A 14,630-nucleotide genomic window follows, 5' to 3' on the forward strand; every position below is an offset into this window, starting at 1 on the left:
CTGACCTCAAGTGATACACCTGCCTCAGCTTCCCAAAATGCTAGAATTACAGGCATGAGCCACTGCGTCCGGCCCCCCCACTAAAAAATTTTAATTAGGCGGGTAAATTGGCACACGCCTGTAGTCCCAGCTACTCAGGAGGCTGAGGCGGGATCATGGATTGAGCCCAGCAGGTCAAGGGTGCAGTGAGCCTTGATCATGCCACTGCACTCCAGCCTGGGCAACAGAGCGAGTCCCTATCTCAAAAAATAAATAAGATGAGAAACTGGGGCACAGAGCATCCCATTGGCTGACACACACACAGAGCTGAGCAGAGCCAGGGCAGACACCAGGATCCCCCAACTCCCAGCCAGTGCTCTTATGATGCCAATCAGAAGCACAAAAGAGCCACACGTGTGCCTCCTGTCATAGCCAGCAGGATTCCTGGGGGAAGACCGAGGCAGGGCAAGACTTAAAATACAACTTCCCAGTCCCAGGGCAGTTCCCAGCTGGAGTTGGGAGGATGTATCTCGCAGTGGCAACAGGACCCATCAGTGTCCACCTAAGTGGAGAGTCTCTGCCTCTGCAGCCATGGGCTGGGACCATGAGCCTGGTCTTCCCCTGGACATGTACCCTCTGGCCCTTGCTGTGGGTGATGAGTTCTACAGCCTTACCAGCCTCAGTTTCCCCAAGAATACACTCAGGGGCCATGAAGGAAAAATGGGTAGAAATACTCCAAGGCCTGGTCACTTGAGTTTCCCAGTGGATGCAAGGACAGATCACCATGAGGGTGGCAGGGAGCCAAGGGGCCTGGGGCCTGTGAATGCCCTGGGCTCCTCTCTCCCTACTCCAGGGTGCAGTTGAGGAGGGAACTCTGTAGGCTGGGCAGTCAGCCTGTGCCCACACTCCCACCTTATAGAAAGACAGGCCCCTGGCACCACACAGCTGGGCTGGCATGGTGGATCCATTCCCTGACTCCTCATGAAGGGCTGGGCTCTCTCAGGAGCAGGAGGTATCCACAGACCACCGCTCACAGGACCAGGCTGTGACCATCCCAGAGAGGGAGGGCTCTAGCTCTCGCAGACCCAACCCTTGGAGGAAAGTGGAGCAGGGCAATGCAGTGCTGGACCACCAGCTCACACCCTCCCTCCCCCTCCCCTCCTCCACGCATGCTCCAGCCCTCCCTCCCCCTCCCCTCCTCCACGCATGCTCCAGCCCTCCTTTCCCCTCCCCTCCTCCACACATGCTCCAGCACAGTCACTCCTCTCCACCCAGTGTTCCTATTGTAGAATGGCAGAGACCATGATGACAGCGTCTACTTCATGGAGCAGCTGCGTGGCATGGATGAGCTGTCACAGGTCAAGTGTTTACAACAGGCCTGCTCTCGGGAGGTGCTGGTAAGCATGTCATCCCTGTGTCAGTGGCTTTGTTCTATCAGTTCCTAGCAGTCACTAAAAATGCCATCTGCAGAATCAGGGTCATGAAGCCTAGCCTTTCCCCCAGCCACTGGTGGGCCCTGGCATGGGTGAGGCCCTTCAGGGTAACATGGCATTGCTGAAGCAGAGCAAACCCAAGCCCGTGGCCCAGACCCTAGAAACAGGCAGCCAGGCCCCCGAGAGAGTGTCTGTAGTTGCCTCTTGGAAGAAGTGAGGCCAGAAGCGTCAGTGATGTTCTTTAAAAGGAAGTTTGAGGCCACAATCTGCAGAGGCTAGGAGCTGAGAGCAGCAAAGCCTGGCACATGGCAAGCAGGTTGATACAGGGAAGTGGCCATTGCTTTGAAAACTGAAACCAAGCCGCCACCTTTGCAGGCACAGCCCCCGAGTAGCTTCAGCTCCTCTTTGCCATGTGTGTGCCCACTGCAGGTCAACTTCTCCTCGGTGGTCTTGGTTGCAATTTGGAGAAGTAACGCACTTCCATTTGGTGTGAGGCCAGGAGAGGACGATCAGGTTTTGGGGGCCAGGCTCAGCGTCCCCAAAGGCAGGTGATTGTTGTGGGGGGGTGGGGCTCTTTCACTTGTTTCAGTAAATTCCCCAACAGTTACCAGCTGGTGGTGACACCACATGGCAGAGCATGCCTTCCTCCAAGGCCACACCTGCCTGCCAGGCTGATGGGACAGGACTCACCCACAGTTGCAGGGGGCTCCCTCCCCACAAGGAAGCCCTAGCCCATGCCTACAGCTGCCTAAAAACCTGGGGCGCTGCATGGCAGAGCACACCTTCCTCCCAGGAGGGCACAGCTGGACATCCCTCTCACCCCTGGCCCTTAGTGGGGCCAGGTGATCCGTGCTGCCCCTCACTGTGGCCCATTCCCAGGCCCAGCCCTGAAAAAGCCTCCTATGCTGTCCTCCCCGCTCTTCCCTCCCCAACAACAGCCCCACCTGGGAGCAGGAAAAGAGGGCCAGGAAGTGTGGGTTCAGTCCTGGCAGGAGCATGCTCACCCCACACTGGAGTCCCTGCCGGGACAGCCTGGGCAGTGCTCTGGGGTGCTGCTGAGCACACTGGCCTAGCCCACACCCCCTTCCAGAGAGTGTCAGCCAAGCAAGAAAAACGCTCCCTACAGAGCACATCTGCACGTTCTGCTGGGGCAACATGAACCCTGAGCTCAGGTTTGCTCAGGGTAGGCTGTCACTTCCTGGTGACCCTTGGCCACATAGAAACTTTCACCTGGGGAAACGAGCAGGTCTGTGCCAGGGGCTCACCCTGCCACAAGCCACACCTGCCTGCCAGGCTGATGGGACAGGACCCACCCACAGGTGCAGGGTGGCTCCCTCCCAGCAAGGAAGCCCCAGCCCATGCTCCCAGCAGCCCAAGGGCCTGGGGCACTCATGTGCACAACCACTACATCATTCCAACTCGAGTGCAGCATCTGGGGAAGTCACACAATGCCAGCCAGCCTTGGTGAAAGTGACCATGTACTCAACTGAGATACTGCGTCCATGACCCCAAGGGGAGCTTGTTCTGGTGGCTGTGGGCACAGAGGCTCTGAGCCATCCTGCCACCTAAAGGGATGACCCTCTCATTTCCCATGCTCTGAGAAAAGGCCGGCACGTGGCCCCATCGCCGCCTTCTCCAGGCTTTGCACAAGGAACTTAGAGCTTTTCAGTACAACCAACGGCTTACAAGACCTTAGAGGCAAACTTTGTGTTTAGGGCAATTGTTGGCAGCTTGGCAACACATTTCCTATTTGCCTTTGCTATTATTTGAACAACTGCTATTACCTGGAACGGCTATTCCCTCCTGCCGCCACAGCATTTGTTTCTCTGGATTAGGAACTAGACTGACCAGGGGCTTCAGGCCCAGATAGGTCATTTTGGAATGACCAAAGGGTATCATTGGTGGCCCCTTTAAGAAAATATCCTGTTTCGTCCAGGTGCGGTGGCTCACGCCTGTAATCCCAGTACTTTGGGAGGCCGATGTAGGAGGATCACCTGAGGTCAGGAGTTCGAGACCACCCTGGCTAACACGGTGAAACCCCGTTTCTACTAAACATACAAAAATTAGCCAGGCATGGTGGCACGTGCCTGTAATCCCAGCTACTTGGGAGGCTGAGGCAGGAGAATCACTGGAACCCGGGAGGCGGGGGTTGCAGTCAGTTGACATTGCGCCATTGCACTCCAGCCTGGGGGACAAGAGAGAGATTTCATCTCAAAAAAAGAAAAAAAAGAAAAAATACCCTATTTCCAGAAGGCCCTGGAAACTAAATTGCACAGTCAACTAAACTGGCAAGAATTCTGCCTACTCAGCTGATAACTCTCTTGGATGGTGAATCTTATTTGCAGGGGTGCTCTCTCCCCACCTTCCTGCTTTCTCTGTCTTATTTAATGTTCAGGAACCAAAAGAGAGGAAAACAAGAGGCAACCTCAGCTTTGTCCACCCTAGGTGAGGTGGTCAGACCCCGCTGGCAACAGCAGCCATTTCTCTCGGGTGACCACTTCAGCCTTCTAGATGAGACTCTCTGCAAACATTATAATTCTTGTCAACGTGCTGCAATTTGAATTTCATGGAAGTTCTACATTTTTTGCTAAAATGACTCATTTCCCCGATGCGGGAGGATGATGAATACCCTACAGATGGCAGCCGCTCCGGTTCTCAGGAGTCTTGTCATTAGGAAGAAAAGGATAAAAACCCCAAACTGGTTATCTACTGAGCAATCCTGAGATGCTCTGGAAATCTGAAAGGCACTGGGAAGAAAAAAAGTGTCACCAATTCTGCTGGGAAGGGGCCAGGGTGTGGGTGGGGGGTGTGGGCAGGGCTGGCTTCTCGCTCTCCCCCTCCCTCCCTGGCAGGCCCATTCTGCACCCCTGCCCTTCCTCTAACGTCTCCTCCTCCTTATCTGTGGATCTTCCTTCTGCTCCTCTGCAGCTGAGGCTTCCTGAGGAGGTAAAGGAGTCAGAGCTCTGCTGACCTTACAGGATTCCCTTGCTTCTGTTTTTCCTGTGCAATGCCCTTCACATGACCTGCTTGAGACCTTTCCTCGGGCCAGTCTGAGGTCCCGTAGGGGACGGCGTAGACCCCAGGAAGGAAGGGCTGGCGCTTCTCTGGGATCACGTCGAGGGAACCAGAGCTGCTGGGGCTCGACCCTGTCTAAAAACAACACAGAGCAGGGCAAAGCCAAGCCACGGTGAGAAAGGAAACCAGAGTCCTCATCACACTATTTGAGGATGCCTGGATCTAGCTGCACCTGAAGCATTCCTCGGGTATGCCAGTTATGCAAGACAGTCCCTTTCTTTTCTGGGGGTGAGATTTCTATCACTGAGCTCCAAGCAAGCAGACATAAAACCCAAAGGCTGCCCAGCACTCTGGGCTTGGAAATCAACTCTGCCTCCAGCCTCTGTCTTAGGGGTTCCAGTGTGGAGACACACAGGCTACTGGTGATGTGCTTACATGATGAGCTTTCCTTTTCCTTCTCCCTGAGGTTAGGTAAGGGCACAGATCTCAGACACTTGCACATGTATTTGCTCCCTAGCCACACACTGAAGATTTCAGCATGAGCTTCAAGTGTTTATGACATGGCAGCAATTGCCACCTCCACCCCCAGGCCACACAGGCTGGCCTGGCAGGGAGCCCCAAGCTCTGGGACTGCCACCCCATGCTGGCCCTCCTTTCCTGTCACTGCCAGCTGCCGTCCTCCTCCCTCTACAGGCCTCCTTAGCTCCTGGAATGCTCCCTCCGGTCGCTTTGTGTTTGCCAGTCCCAGGTCTCACTCTGCAGCAGGCGGCACCATCCCTGCTCCTCACCCTGGGACCTCGCCCCTCACCTTCTGACTCCAGGTGGGTGTGACCTTGTGTGGCAGGGCGGGGAGTGAGGGTAGCTACAGGAGGCTGAGAGCAAGAGGGCAAGCGGCTGTTTCCATGCCACCCCGGCTCCCCCCTCACGTGGTCCCCGCAGGGTGACCGGATGGCAGCACCCTCCCATGAAGCCCATCCTCTGGCCTGGCATCCCCCTCCTCCCCGGAAGCTGCCCCTGTAGCTGCTACCTACTCATTTCTCCAGGGAACTGTTCATCTGCCATGAGGTCCTCAGCCCCGTTTTTGCTACAGGGATCCTGGCCGACACACCTGTTGGTCAGGCAGTGCCCCTGGGCCCGCAGCCATCGCTCCACTGCCAGCCTGCCTCCCCCGCCACCACCCCCAGCAGGCCTCCTGTCAATGGAACCTCTTATTTTCCCTGGGGTCTCTCTTCCTCCCAACTACCTTACAAGCCCATGAGGTGATGACTCTGGTTTTCCCAAAAGCAGCCCCCTCTCCCTGGATGCTCTTCCCTCTTACCTGGGAACAGCTTTCTCACTCAACTCTCCCTTCCTCCATGAAGCCCTCCCTGACTGAGGCTAGGGGCCGACCCCCTGCGGAGTTGAGCCCCCCGCCATGTGCACCCTAGACACCTCCATCCTCTGCTTCCCAGCCACTCGCCACATCCCGTCTGACCTGCACACAGACAGTGCCCAAGCAGTGTTCAAGTCAACGGATTCATCTGTTTGCTAAGGCCAACGCTACAGAGAAAAGCACTTGGGTTGGTTTTAGAAACGATTATTCTAAGATTAAAGTGCCACATCAACACATTACCTATGAAGGAGAAGAAATGTTCACATATCAAAACTCATTATTAGCTCAGATAGGAAAAGAAAACATGGCCACCAGCAGTTTTAAAATAAGTATCTCTGAAATGCCACGCAGCTTCCTCCTGTCCCTCTGAATCACCATTCATTCACTTCTCCTGGCTGCCCTGGGCTGAGTGCTGAGGAGGCCTAGCATCATCAGAGCTGGCAGGAACGGCTGTCCATTAGCAGCGTTCCACACACTGGAAGACGCTGCAATTAGATTGAGCTATCAGAGGGGGTTTCCATAAATCTCTCGGCATTCTGCTTAATGATCCTCAGCTGTCCTTTCTTCCCTTTGCAGACAAGAGCTGGGAGACATTTTGTAGACCAAAGGCACTTTGTTCTGCAGAGCACTTTCTGCCTGTGTGGGAGGACGCCCTGGCATATCAGGAGAGGCCATGGGTGTGTGTTAATTATGCACTCTCTCCTGCAGACCTCCAACAGTCCCCAGCCTCCCCCACCAGTTTCCATTTGCACTGACCCCATTCACCCCTAGCTATTTTATACATGCTCCTTGTAATCAAACCAGGACTGCTTGGACATCTGCATGGCTATTTTGGGGCTTCTAGGAGACTGAGGAAAACAATCTTATTTTCAACGATCCACAAGGATGTGACATCATTCTGAAAAGTCAGGCTGGCTGGGCTGGGTGACTCATGTCTGTAATCCCAGCACTTTGGGAGGCAGAGGCTGGAGGAACACTTGAGCCCAGGAGTTTGAGACTAGCCTGGCCCACATAGTGAGACCCCATCTCTACCAAAAGAAAAAAACAAATTAATTAAAAAAAGAGTAAGGCTTTCCAGGAGGCCAAGCAGGTGTGACTGCTCTGTGAACCGTGAGAGACCAATTCCGCAGCATATACAAAACCCCCGTTGGGACAGCACAGCCTTTCCTCCAAACCGCAGCTCCGGCAAGGGCAGAAGCGAGGCACCTGTGAGGATGCTGAAGGGCACATCACTTTGGACAAACAACTTTCCTTTGTTTGCTTTGGTTTGACTCCAAGTGGGAAAATCCTGGCCGCTTCCTACTGGTTCTCCATCTTATATCTCTCCCTCCCCTCGGGATGCTTTTCCTGGCTTTTTCCTGGGAACTGCTCGGGACAAAGCCCAGGGCCCCGCTGCACGTGCAGCCTCCCAGGCCCTCCACACCAGCCTCCCTGCCTCCTCCTTCTGCAGCTCCCTTGCCCCGCGGGCAGCCTAGGCGCTCACGCACCCCGCAAACTCCTATCCTTCCGTGCCGGAACACCCCCAGCTCTAGGGCTGGGGGTGCAAGGGCACTGAGAGCTGGGTACGAAGAAATCAAGATCCCTGCTCCCTACTCTTGATTTTCTGCAGTGGTTCCAGAAGGAAACCGTTGCCTCCTTCAGTTTTGCTTTGAGACAAGGTCTCCGCTCTGTCACCCAGGCTGGCGTGCCGTGGCGCGATCTCGGCTCACTGCAGCCTCAACCGTCCCGGGCTCAGGTGATTCTCCCACCTCAGCCTCCCCAAAGCGCTGGGAACACAGGCGCGCGCCACCACCACAGGCTAATTTTTAAATTTATTGTAGCGATGAGTTGGTGGTGGTGGGGGGTCTTACTCTATTGCCAAGACGGGTCTCGAACTCCTAGATTCCAGCGATCCTCCCGCCTCGACCTCCCCAAGTGCCGGCTGCCTCCGTATTTGCTGTGTCTGGGGCTTTGCCCTCTGGCGGGCTCCGTGGCAGAGACCGGCCCCTCGCCGCAGGTGGACCCGCTCCGTGCTTGTCGCGTGGGCTCGCGGCGGCCAGGAGCCTGAGGGACGCTGCGTGAGGGCTCTCATTCCACTGTCCCAGGACCCCCAGCAGTGACTGCCACACTGAAAGTGCCAGAGCAGGGGCCTGCGGCGGGGCCCAACCCCGGGAGGACGGCCCTGGAGAGGCGGCCAGGAGGTGGGGGCTGCTCGCCGACCTAGGCAGGCGCTGCAGGACGCCCGAGGGCGGGGTGACGCGCTGGAGACCCCGAGGAGACCCCGAGGCCACGGGTGAGCAGGGGAGACGGGAGGGAGCGGCCGAGGGGCGTGGAGCTGCAGCAGGAGGTCGGGGAAGCAAAGGGCAGCCGCGCTCAGGCCCTGGTGGGGAGAGGAGGTTCCGGGGCTGCAGTGAGGGGAAGCCAGCCGGGGGGAGGCCAGCGGAGGCCAGGACTTCACGGGAGCGGGGCGCTAAGAGGCCGCTGGACGGGGCGGGGCGAGGCGAGGGCGCCACAGGTGTGCCACAGGTGCGGGGCGCTAGTGCGAGAAGCAGGAGCAGCGGGGAAGGAAGGGAGGCCGGCGGGGGTGCACCCACCCCTTCCTCCGCGCTCCCCGTCCCTTTTCTCCCTCATTCCCTCCCTCCACGCCCCCTCCACGCTCTCCTCCTTCCTTCCGCGACCCCTCCCCTCCATGCCTCCCTTTCCCTTTTTCTGATTTTTGTTGAAAAGGCCTATGTGTATTTACAGGCTGGGAGGGGGAAAACTGCCCCTTCTTTAACTCTCCCTTCCATCCCTCGATATTCTTAATCCCTCAGGCGGTTGGTCTCACAGGACTTTAGAAGAAAAAAAATCTGATTAAACCTCTATGCTCAGGTCTGTAATCCCAGCACTTTGGGAGGCCGAGGAGGGCAGATCATGAGGTCAGGAGTTTGAGACCAGCCTGGCCAACACGGTGAAACCCTGTCTCTACTGAAGATACAACAATTAGTCAGCATGGTGGTGGGCGCCTGTGGTCCCAGCTCTTTGGGAGGCTAAGGCAGGAGAATCGCTTGAATCCGGGAGGCAGAGGTTGCAGTGAGCTGAGATCAGGCCACTGCACTCCAGCCTAAGCAACAGAATGAGACTCTGTCTCAAAACAAACAAACAAACAAACAACAACAACAAAAAACAGCCGGGCTTGGTGGCTCATGCCTGTAATTCCAGGACATTGGAAGGCCGAGGGTCAGATCACGAGGTCAAGAGATTAAGACCATCTTGGCCAACATGGTGAAACCCCATCTCTACTAAAAATACAAAAATTAGCTGGGGGTGGTGGTGCCTGCCTGTAGTCCCAGCTACCCTGGAGGCTGAGGCAGGAGAATCTCTTGAACCTGGGAGGGGGAGGTTGCAGTGAGCTGAGATGGCACCACTGCACTTCAGCCTGGGCAACAGAGTGAGACTCTGTCTCAAAAATGAGAAAAACCAACCAACCAAACAAAAACACACACACAAACAAAAAAACAACTCTGTTCTTAGCCCGGGGGGGACAGTGCGGGTCATGGCAGGACAGGGTGGGGCGTTTGCCGCTTCTGGCTGGCTAGCAAGTGGTACAGCCTTCCTGGCTCCCAGAGGCAGACGCCTTGCCTGCTGGCAAATCCCCCCAGGGCCAGTTCCTCTTTTCACCTCCAGTATCTGCCCTGCAGGGCCCAGGCAGCCTCCGGCCCTGGGACACATCCTCTGCAGGCTGGAGAAGGGCTGAGTTCCACACAGCCTGGAAGGTGGGAAGTATCCCAAGGACACATTTCCTCAGTCACCCTCCTGCCTGACCCACCAGGGAAAATGGGAGGGGACCAGATGCTCTGTGTCTCCAGATTTCCTGGAATGCCTTGAACACACACATAGCAACAGGACAGGGGTGCTCAAAGGCTACCGCATCCCAAACTCAACCTTCAAAGAAATGGTAGATCTTCCCAAAGCAATGTCCATGTGGTGAAACCTTCTTTGCAAAATCCTAACAATTATGACAAGAAAAGAAATCTGACCTAACTGATTCCATCTTGCTTCTCACCTCCAAGCTGTTCTTGTTACGGGAAAGAGGCAACTGCCTGCCTCTTTCCTGGAAAACTCATATATAATCCACCCCTTGTTTAGCATATAATCAATAAATAAGACTCAGTTGAGCAACTCATGCCTTTGAAGTAGCCAACTTGATGGACTTGCCCTGAATTTTTTCTTGTGTGAGATCCAAGAACCCTTCCTCTCTTGGTATCTGGATCAGGAAGCCTTGCCAGTAATAATTTCATCTTCTACCCAACCAATCAGCATTTCCCATTTTCCAATCCCCAACCCACCAAATTATCCTTAAAAACCCAGATCCCCAAGTTTTCAGGGAGACTGGTTTGAGCAGTAATAAAACTCCAGACTCCCGTACAGCCGGCTCTTCGTGAATTAAACTCTTGATTGCAATTTCCCCGTCTTGATAGCTCAGCTCTGTCTAGGCAGTGGGCATGGAGAGCCCGCTAGGCAATTACACATGGATGGTGTGCGGTACCTCCATGTTCAAGCAGCCAGAAGACTCCCTGGTCCAAGCCCCTGGATAACTGGAATTTCCCATACTTGATTTAACTCAGAAAAAAAAAAAAAAAAATAGGGAGTGTAACAGTGTTTTTCTTTATTTTTCACTTGGAAATAATTTTTAATCTTTGGGGGTACTCAAGGACCCATTTGAAAATTGGACAGCAGATTTCCTCAGAGAAGCAGACCTTAAAAATAAAGATTGTACATACCATGTTGGGATCCACAGGCCCTAGGATAAGAATTCCTGTAGTAAACTAGGCACTGTGGCTCATGCCTGTAATCCCAGCACTTTGGGAGGCCAAGGTGAGTGAATCACTTGAGGCTAGTAGTTTGAGATCAGCCTGGCCATCATGGCAAAACCTCATGTCTACTAAAAATACAATACATTAGCCGAATGTGGTGCCGCGTGCCTGTAATCCTAGCTACTCGGGAGGTTGAAGCACCAGGATTGCTTGAACCAGGGAGGCAGAGGTTGCAGTGAGCTGAGACTGCACCACTGCACTCCAGCCTGGGTGACAGAGTGAGATGCTGTTTCGAACAAACAAAAACAGAATCCCTGTAGTAAACTGTCTCCTTCCAGCCCCGGGAAGCCATGGCAGCCAACTGTGCCCACTGCCAATTCTGTACCACTGTGGGTGGAATTCAAGGCAGATGGGGGCTCTTTGGGGACATGGTGGCAGGTGCTGCCTTTGATGAGGATCACAGCCTCTCAGCCTCTGAAGCTGGGAGACTCGCTGGGATCACCTGTCTAAACAGAGAGCCCAAGAGGAACCCAGAGACATTCACAGGGAGTGAGTGGCTCAGATCTGGAGCCAATTTTTATGTTAAAAGGTTTCTCTTTTTAATAAACGACCACTGGGACCCAGATGAGAAATGAAATGTTGGAACAGCAAAGCAAAAAAAAAAAAAAAAAGCCACCCTGCTGAGAAATGAAGGATGGGCTTGAGCTGCTTTCCCTCAAACACTTCTCACATCAAATACGGGGTTTCTTCCCACACCAGCCAGGTCTCCAGTACCAGCTGAGTGTCCCATGATTCAATTCAGTTCCGACACTAACTAACGTCAGACTCAACAGGTTCAGGGGCTCAGTCCCACAAGACTGTCTACACCGTAGACGCCACTCACAAGTCTTAGGTACTCGGGGAACCTACACTACTCTCTGACTTGGCTACAAAGTCAGGAGGCTCTTAGAATCCCCACCTCTCTCAGTTCAAAAATTGGCTAGAACAGCTCACAGAAACCCAGAAAACACTTGTTTACTATTACCAGATTATTGCCGTGGACACAGACAAACAGTCAGGGCTAGGTCTGGAAGAGCCCTGAGCCCAGCAGTTTCTGTCCCCACGGAGTCAGGGTGTGCCGCCCTCTCAGCACATGGGTGTGTCTGCCAACCTGGAAGCTCTCCAGACCTCAGTGTTCAGGAATGTTTAGGGAGTTTTCATGACATAGGCATGATTCATTAGATCACTGACCACTGGTAATTAACCCAATCTCCAGCCTGTCTCCTCTCCCCAGAGGAGATTTGCCTCGAGTGGGGCTGAAAGTTCCAACCCCCTAGTCCTGCCATGGTCCTTCTGGGACCAGCCCTTATCCTGAAGCTGTTCAGCGGCTCCCAGTCACCAGGCATCTCAGTAGCACAGAAGAGACATTCATTCCTCTCACTGCAGAGATTCCAAAGGTCTTAGGCCCTCTGTGCCAGGGACGAGGACAAAGACCAAATATATGTTTCTTATTATATTACCAGGCTTCACCTTTTAACTTTCCCCAGGCATGAGGCCCTGGATGGCTGAGGGTCCTCTGTGCCTGGGATACCGGGACCCCTCACTACAGGCCCTTTGTGTAGGTTCCTTGGAGGGACCCAAGCAATTCTATACCCCAATTTTTGTTTTCTTTTTCTTTAAAGAGAGCTCCGGGTAGCATAAACCTCAGGCCCCACATATCCGCTTCAGTGTGTAAAATGGTTTGGCTTTTCTCATCCCAGAAGTGACAGCAGTGCCCTGAATGAGTTACCAACCCCTAGTCCAGAACCTCTTAACTGGTTGTATTGTAAGTCGAAAACATATTCAATTTCCAAGGCGTCCTGTGATCACAAATACCTAGTCCTCCAAAGGCCTGAATCAACTTGTGAGTCAACTTTCCCCACCCCTCAGGGATTCCGTAGATCCCTGGGAATCAGCGCTGGGTCCACTGTTCTGGGCAAGACCCTCCAGGCATCCTGCCCCAGAGCCGTTCATGTCTAGGCAGAGCAGACTTGCCTCTAGCACCCTGTTTGGGAACCCAGGCACCTTTCTCTGTTGCTTACCTTCCATCTCCCCTGCCTGCCAACCACACTGCTGCTATCTCCCTTCAGTGCCCAGCCCCTAACGTGGACCCTGCCTTGCAGGTGAATTTGACAGCCTGCATTTAGCCTACCTTAAAATGGCTTCAGAATAAGATATTCAAAATCTGCATGTCACTCCAGTTTATCATAAATACGAGATGCAACAAACTCTCTTATCTTGACAGCTGAGCTGACATGGCTTCAGAATGAATAGCATCTTGAAGTTCTGACTCGTGATGAAAGCACATGGGGATTGCAGGGACAGGCTGGAGTGTCATTTTTAAGCACAGTCAACATGCTTTTGACGGGACAGACACACGGTGGGATTGGTTCTTTGCTGCTCCAGACAGCCACTGCACATACAGCTAGTGCCTCACTATTTATGTTAATAGGGACAGGGATGACATGGATCATTGAAATAAGCATGTCATTAACAAATAAGATGCACTGGGGAAGTAATTCAATCACCTCTCTCCAGGATCCAGGATCCTTTTAAGGGAGCTGCTGGAAAACACTCCATGGGTCCTCCCTTTGGGCCCTGCATCCAATGAATGGGGTGGTAGACACTGTCCATTCCCTTCTTCCAGGAGCCTCCTGGGAAACCAGATAAGGATCACCTCTGGATAAGCCTCGGACGTGATGGGCATTTCCTTAAGAACTGTCTCTGTCCATTTTCTGTTGTAAATAATAGAATATTTAAAACCCAGTAATGGCTAAGTAATGAGATTTGTTTCTTACAGTTCTGGAGGCTGGGAAGTCCATGGTCGAGCGGCTGCATCTGGTGAGGGCTTCTTGCTGGTGGGGACTCTCCGCAGAGTCCTGAGGTGGTGCCGGGCACACAGGGCAAGGGGGCTGAGCATGCTGAGTCACATCTCTTCCTTTTCTTACAAAGCCACCAGACCCACTCTGTGATAACACATTAAACCATTAACCCATTAGTCTATTAGTTCATGAATGGGTTAATCCATTCACAAAGGCAGAACCCTCATGACCCAATCACTTGGTTTTTTGTTTTTTGGGTTTTTTTTTTTGAGATAGAGTCTTGCTCTGTTGCCCAGGCTGGTGTGCAGTGGCATGATCTCGGCTCACTGCAACCTCTGCCTCCCAGGTTTAATCAAATCTCATGCCTCAGCCTCCCAAGTACTGGGATTACAGGTATGTGCCACCACACCCAGCTAATTTTTGTATTTTTAGTAGAGATGAGTTTCACCATGTTGGCCAGGCTGGTCTTGAACTCCCGACTTCAGGTCATCCACCTGCCTCGGCCTCCCAAAGTACTGGATTACAGGCCTGAGCCACTGGCACCCAGCCCCCAATCACCTGTTAAAGGCCCCACCTCTCAATACTGCCACAGCAGGGATTAAGTTTCAACCTGAGTTTTGGAGGAGACAAACACTCAAAGCATAGCAAGAACCAAGGGTTCAATGCAATTCCATTCCCTCCTCCTGAAGTAATCCCAGGAAACAGCACCCTTGGGCCTCACCGCAACTGTGTGTGTGGGAAAGGAACTTTACTCTGCTTTAGGCCCCACTGAAAAACTAGTGGAAACCATCTTTGGGGGTGGAGCCTGAGTGTGGGAGAAAGTGAGTGTGTGTGTGTATAAATGTGTGAGTGAGAGTCGTAGGACTGTGTGAAAGTGTGTGTGAAAGAGTTGTGAGAATTGAGTATGAACGTGTGTGAGCATGAGGAAGTATGTGTGTGTGTGTATAAGAGTGTGTGTGAAAGTGTGTGTGAGACCAGGTATGTGTGTGTGTGTGAGCAACTCATGTGAGTATGAGAGAAAGCGTATGTGTGTGTGTAAAGCCATTTCCTTACCTAGAGGACCTGTAGTGAGAGCCGGGGCTAGAGGCGGCTGCCTGGCAGAGTCAGAAGAGTCCCTCGTGGAGGCCCTGGAAGAAGCCTGTGGGGAGCTGGCCCTCCCACTGAGCTCTGTCCTCCACACCAGGTCCTTCCCGACTCCAGCTCTTCATCCTGAAGA

At 53.5% G+C, this 14,630-nt stretch overlaps 2 long non-coding RNA genes across 2 annotated transcripts; one reads left to right on the forward strand and one right to left on the reverse strand.

The window, feature by feature from the left end:
- The first annotated feature begins 1,344 nt into the window (after positions 1 to 1,344).
- Positions 1,345 to 13,641, forward strand: LOC119469602. The gene is made up of 3 exons (XR_005198441.1): positions 1,345 to 1,376; positions 4,265 to 4,358; positions 13,393 to 13,641. It is a non-coding gene; the product is annotated as an uncharacterized LOC119469602 (long non-coding RNA).
- LOC108296550 lies at positions 5,988 to 7,835 on the reverse strand. Its single transcript, XR_001821916.2, has 2 exons — positions 7,650 to 7,835; positions 5,988 to 6,284 (listed from the first exon to the last, which is right to left on the reverse strand). It is a non-coding gene; the product is annotated as an uncharacterized LOC108296550 (long non-coding RNA).
- Positions 13,642 to 14,630: the final 989 nt, after the last annotated feature.

This window comes from Cebus imitator, unplaced genomic scaffold (genome assembly GCF_001604975.1).
Source record: "Cebus imitator isolate Cc_AM_T3 unplaced genomic scaffold, Cebus_imitator-1.0 Scaffold19, whole genome shotgun sequence".
Classification (NCBI taxonomy): Eukaryota; Metazoa; Chordata; class Mammalia; order Primates; family Cebidae; genus Cebus; species Cebus imitator.